This window comes from Toxotes jaculatrix, chromosome 5 (genome assembly GCF_017976425.1).
Source record: "Toxotes jaculatrix isolate fToxJac2 chromosome 5, fToxJac2.pri, whole genome shotgun sequence".
Taxonomy (NCBI): Eukaryota; Metazoa; Chordata; class Actinopteri; family Toxotidae; genus Toxotes; species Toxotes jaculatrix.
Genome location: NC_054398.1, coordinates 28,947,740 through 28,954,164, shown reverse-complemented (window position 1 = coordinate 28,954,164; position 6,425 = coordinate 28,947,740). Strand labels below are relative to the sequence as shown.

Here is a 6,425-nt window from a genome sequence, read left to right as displayed (position 1 = left end):
CTCAAAGGGAGATTCAATTCATCATCACACCAGTGTGTGCCTGTTATAGTGGCCCCGTGTTCTCTCGTGGGGTGGGGAGATGGGTTCACATGGGTACGAAGGTAACGAGAGCATGGAACCAAACATCTGTCAGGGGTTACTGGTCCAAAAAGCAGTGTTGTGATAGAGTGCTGAAAAGAGAACCTGTTCATCCCCTCGTCCCAATGAACTTAATGTTAACAGCCATTTGCTTCTGCAGTCCCACAACCCTGATCTCCTGAACCCCCAACCCTAAGCTGTTACTAACCCTAACCTTAACCCATAACCCATAAGCCTAACCGTCCCTGGTCAGATCTCAGATCTGCTTCTCTAGATCTCAAACCTTCCCCATCAACCTACAACTTAAACCATCTTTGGTCAACTAGAAGCCATTATTGACCAATAACAGCAACATTCCCCCGGCGACTAAAACTCAAACTTGCCTTCTCCAGTCTCCCTCAGTAGTTCAGCAGGCTTCGTGCTTAAATGGCCACGCTCACGGAGAGAAAAAGCCTGTTGTGGTTAAGGGGAGCGAGACGCGATGAAGGCCTACTCCTGGACAGTCTGTGCTCAAACACTGTCACAGTGTTGCACTCTTGTTCACAATCTTAGCCCCTTGTTGGATTGTTGTTTTCCTAAAATGTCAGAAAGTTCTGTGGGGTCTAGGTTACAGATACTGTTTGGCGTTCTGATCAAATCCTGCCTACACCAGTCTCTGCAAGTTGGTAACATTGTTGTATTGTCTGTTCTGAAAACATTGTCAGACGTAAAAGGTCAAAAGACGAGAAAAAAGGTTTTCAACCAACAGAAAAAAACAAATCTGTCCTTTCAGGCAGTAGCAGTGATCTGACCACAGTGACTAAAACCTGCAATCAACTCAGTCAAACTCTCTAGTCTGGCAACAAGCCAACGTAACCCCTGTCTCAAATTGTAAAGCTGATTTCCCTGAGTGTCTCCAGTCAACAAAAAAACATATCCCATCCTACTGACCAGTGGCTGTAAACTTCCCCAGTCCCCAACTACCCGAGGACTTAACCCTCTCCCTGCTGATCAGTGACCAGATATCACCAACCTACCACCAATTCCAGTTCCCCTCCCCACACCCATCTCTTCCCCACCTGTTTCCCTGAGCTCAGGCAGAAAGGACGCTGAGCGTTGTGTTCAGCAGGTACGGAGGACGAGGTCGAACAGGCGCAGTAGCCTAACAGATGTTTTCAGTGGTGTCGGTCAAGTGTAGTGATTGAGTTTTCATTTGTGAGTCAAGTGTGTCAGCCGTGAGCACTAAATGTGAAATTGCAATATTGCAATGTCAACACACACAAACTATATCTGGGCTGTGTTTCTTTTTTATAGGAAAAGATATTCAGGTCTTCCTAGTCTTCAGAATAAGTGCTTTCTGTTCCTGAACCTGCTGGACTGGCATTATCAACACAAAAAGGAATCCTCTTTTTGAAGTGGTGATCTTTGCATTATGTACATTTCTGTTGAATCCTGAACTGCCAAAATGATGTTGTATCCAAATTCAGCAGGGACAAGTCCACTTACTGTATTGAAAGATCAAATCATTGGCGTTGTAAGATATAGATGCTACCATTTCAGAAATCGGGAGTCCCCAGATTGAGACAGGAGAGCTTATTAAACAATAACAGTAAAGGAACTTATTTTTCCTTGAAATGGAGGATTTGTTGTATGAACCTGCTCCTTTAGATGCATCTCAAAGGACGATACCACAAATCCTGAGATTAAAGCACAAGCTTGCTGCATTACAAAGAAGTGCTGAAGAGCTTTTTGTATGTTAATATGGAATTAAACAGAGTATGCATCTCTTTGTTGTGATGTGACTTATCCCCACATTGCCAATATTTTTCTAGGAGGAAATACAAACCTCTGTCTGACATTAAGGCTCAAGTTTAGTTCATATTTTCGGGAGGGGAGCCCGGGCTTCATCCCCTCATGGTTAGAGTAGTGCATCTCTTTTCTTTCTGGAGCATGTCTGGGCTGATATGTGATGCTGTTATTCGTTGGCTCGGTGGCTGTTGGTTCGGGTCTTAGTCTGGTGAACTGATCATGACTTTTGGCTTCTTTTTGGGTATGGGGCATTAACAAACTCTGGTCTGTTCATTAACGGTGCCTCTGGTTGTGCTGGAACATTTTGTTTGTTTGTTTGTTTGTTTGTTTGTTTTTGCAACCGAAATGTTAGTCGTCCAAAAACGCAGTCACCCCTGAGTGGCTCCGACGTGTGGTTAAGGTGCCTGAGGTTCAGTTCTTCAAACTTTGTTATGTAGAAGATCATTTTAAATTCTTTTAGAATTATTTATTACCTGTTTTATTTTTAGCCATGCCAGCAGCATTATGCTTTGGTCCAGACTGAAATATCTAAATATGTATTGGTTGAAATTTCATGACGTTGTTGCTGAATCCCACTGACGGTGTCCGTTTTTATTCAGCAACACCAGGAAGTTTCCATTTTTTGCTTTTAGTGAAAATCTAAACATCTGTCATATGGATTGGCATAAAATGCTCACATGGTAAATATTGCAGCTGTGCGTCAGCGTGGTCATAGCGATCGCGTTAGCATTCTGATGTGTTCATTTGCTTCAGCCTCAGAGCTGCTAGCATGGCTGCAGACCTGTCTGATATTCACGGGGCAGGATTATATCCTTAAATAAGAAAACAATGTGGATTTTTTTTTTTATTGTTAAATTTCTGCATTGAGCCTCAGTGACATCCCATAATAGTCAAGCAAATGTGTCCATAAGTGAGGGGGTGAATACGTTGTTGGGCGACTACAGAAGAAGCTGTTACAGGTGTCTCTTTTTTTTTTTTTTCCATATCACATAGACTCCTGTAAGTGAACAAGCATATCTGACACCATCAGCTGTACAAACTGCCTTCATTCAGCAGATCCCAGAAAAAAATGAGTCAGAGCAAAATCTCTGTAACGGCTCCACATGTTTGGCCACAGTGTTGTGTGAGTAATGTCATTTGTCTCTAATGAAGAGTTCAGCTATTCAAACATGGAAGGAAAAGACTGGACAGAGATGCAAGTCTAACAGAAAATGGCAACTAACACTGTTTGTCCCCAGCTCCCTGTGAATAGCATTTGTTGTGTGTTTTGTTCCCTCTTGTCGGGTGGATGTTGACTTCTTCTTCTTTTTCCACATTAGCCCGTGTTTACTCAATGGATAGGGCAGAGTAGTCATCCAGTCTCCTCACGCAATCAGTTTTACTTTGAAAGAGCCTGAACATGTTTCAGACACACTGGACTTTTCCCTCTGTACAGTAGGTACCTAGAGTGCCTTTCTTCAAACAGCAGATAATATTTGTCTCTTGACTTGCACTGTGACTTGTAGAACCTTACTAACCCTCCAGATAATCCTCCCACCCCGACCCGCCCTCCTCTGGTCTGTCCCATCCCACCAAGGTACCCCCAAACTCCGGAGCACAAACCCGGTCCCTTCACCTCAGGCTGCCAGTAGTCAATGCAAGTTGAAACTACATTTCATATTATGCCGTTTAGATTGACCAGATAGTGTTTTGTTGTTGTTTAATATAGGAGTTGCCTTAAATGTGTTTTATTTTTCCTTTTACATTATTTAACTTTTACTTTTGGGGAAAGAGAATCAGTGCAGACGCTGGCGAACATCAGAGGTGATTTGGTCGTCGTCAGTTGATGAAATGCTCCAAAGACAGATTGTTGATGATGAGGTCTCGCTCGCTGTGACAGCCAGTTGTTTGTGATGCACTTTTGGTTTGAGCAGTATTATTATCAGAGTGGAAAAATGGGATCCGTCAGCAACGCAAATTGCAGTCACAGATCTGGCTCCGGTGCTGTCTGGAAGCCGCTCTTTGAGTCATTCATTGTTCCCTCTGTGCTGTGGCTCTTCTTCTGTCTTTGGAGGAGGGATGAGTTTGCTAAATCAGGTCATGTGATCCGGAGCCTGTGTGCATTTGGAACGAACAAACTAACCTGCACCCTGATGATGGGCAGACTTAGACCCAATTAGCAACATCTGTCCACTCAGTCCAGTGGATCGCATGCCTTCTTATGCAAATTTTTATACAAGATTTGTCAAACCTTTTTAATATGCATTTGATTTTGATTTTAAGTTTTATGTGAAACTCAAGTCACCTTTTTTTCTTGGACATCCTGGCATCCTAATGCCAAACGTGTGCAGTGAAGTTGTTAAACAGTGCGGTAGCCATCCATGTTAGAACGGACACATTTCTTCCTGACATCGTGTTTTATGGATGGAGCTGAGAAGGTTTCAGCTCCTTAGTGTAGATTTTAATTTGAACTTGGCTAATGCACCATGCTGAATGTTGGGATCCCAGCAGAGCTGTGGGGGGTGGGTGGGGTTGGGGGGGGCTCGATCAAGTCTTAATGTCTAAATTGTGTCATTGTCCTCTTTAAGAGAAAAGTCCTCGATTTCTATTTAGTCAGGCTCTAAAAAGTGAATTTATCCAAAGAACACTGAAAATGTGGATTTCTGTTTGGAAGCCTTTTCTGTAGTTGATTCATATCATTGGAAAAATCATTTCTGCGTCAGCATCGTGTGCATTCACCAAGCTGGAAAAGGAGTGTGTGTCTGCAGCTGAGAGCTGTTCAGTCTTTATGCATTAAACATGTTCATCTCCACTTCCCTCTGTGGTGGATTGTTCTGGAAGCATCTTGTAAAGTAGTTCGCGCAGACTCGAGTCTTTTCAGTTTTTACTTTTCAAACGATCAAGTCATGATTGTGGCCTTCTAGTATTTTGTCGATACATGACATCAGTCCGTTGTTACTGCTCACCATCCATCCTGTCCGGACCCAACTGTACACCTGAAGCTTCTTACCTCATCCACAGCTAATTCCATTGGGGGTGTGTTGAGTGCAAAAAAAAAAAATAATAATAATAAAATAAAATAAATAAAATAAAAGAAGTCTTTTTTTATCTTCCATTTGGTGAGATGCATTGTAGCGATATGAATAAAGAAAAAGTTCACCTGGTGTGCTGAATAATGTGTAAATTGGTAATTACACAATCTGAATATTTGTATAATTGTTTGTATTTTTTCATAATGATTTTGGAAAGGAATGTGTTTATTTTTTTGACTTCTGTTCCAGATGTGTCTTCTGTTGGCCTGACATTGTGACTGGTCTGGTGGGATTCTTACCTCTGTATTGAGCCTCTTCTGTGATGAATTCTTTGTATGCAGTGTTTAGGAAATACTGTAGGGAACATGGGGAGGAGTTGATATTAGGAGCATTTGATCAATTTGTATTTATTTATTTTATCATTTTGTTAATAAATTGTGAAAAGCAGCGTGCCGTCTGTTGGTTTTTGTTGGTTATGAAACTGTTTGATAGGTGTTGACGGGAGATCTGGGCAACACTGAGCAGCCATTTCATTTCACTTCATTATTTCCTGTCCACTATTTCATATCATGGAAAGATTACTGAACAGGCCTATGAGCCACAGGTCCAGGGCCCCAAAGGGCTGGGGGCCCCTGGTCATCCTGGTCCAGAGCCTCTGTTTTCGGGAGGAGCTTGGAGTACAGCCGCTGCTCCTCCACATCGAGAGGAGCCAGTTGAGGTGGCTCGGGCATTTATTTAGGATGCCCCCTGGACGCCTCCCTGGGGAGGTGTTCCGGGCATGTCCCACCGGGAGGAGGCCCCGGGGAAGACCTAGGACACAATGGAGGGACTATGTCTCTCGGCTGGCCTGGGAACGCCTCGGGGTTCCCCCGGAAGAGCTGGAAGAAGTGTCCAGGGAGAGGGAAGTCTGGTCGTCTCTGCTTAGACTGCTGCCCCCGCGACCCGTCCCCGGATAAGCAGATGAAGATGAAGAAGATTTTATTTATTTATTTATTTATTTTTGTAAACTCGATCAGATGACTACACAAAAAATTCAAAACAATCTCTGCGGCATGAGTACTTTTACTCTTGGTACTTGAGATATTGTATTTCTTGTCCGTGGTATTTGTACTTGGACTCAGGTGAAAGGATCTTGTGTTTCTCTCTGATCAGACTGGGACCAGCCCACAGACTGTACATAAAGAATATATATGACATATTTGATATATATATATAAAGTAGGTTAATTAATTATAATATTTATATACAGTCTATGGACCAGCCATGACGTTGTTTAATCCATAAACTGTAGACCACCCCCGCTGTTCAGCCTTTTCTCTTTATTACTTTTTCGAACAGGAATAGAATGAACTCATCACACCACATTTAAATACTCAAAAGAGCAAAACTTTAAAATGTGTAGCAGAGTGGCGCAGCGGAAGCGTGCTGGGCCCATAACCCAGAGGTCGATGGATCGAAACCATCCTCTGCTATCGGTTTTATACTTTTCTCAATCCGAGTAACCTACAGTATTTCAGGCAGAATAACAGCTGTTCCACGCGGTTTGTG

At 42.8% G+C, this 6,425-nt stretch overlaps 1 non-coding gene across 1 annotated transcript; it reads left to right on the top strand.

Annotated features, from left to right (window-relative positions):
• The first annotated feature begins 6,277 nt into the window (after positions 1-6,277).
• Positions 6,278-6,349, top strand: trnam-cau. Its single transcript has one exon. It is a non-coding gene; the product is annotated as a tRNA-Met (tRNA).
• The last annotated feature ends 76 nt before the right edge of the window (positions 6,350-6,425 follow it).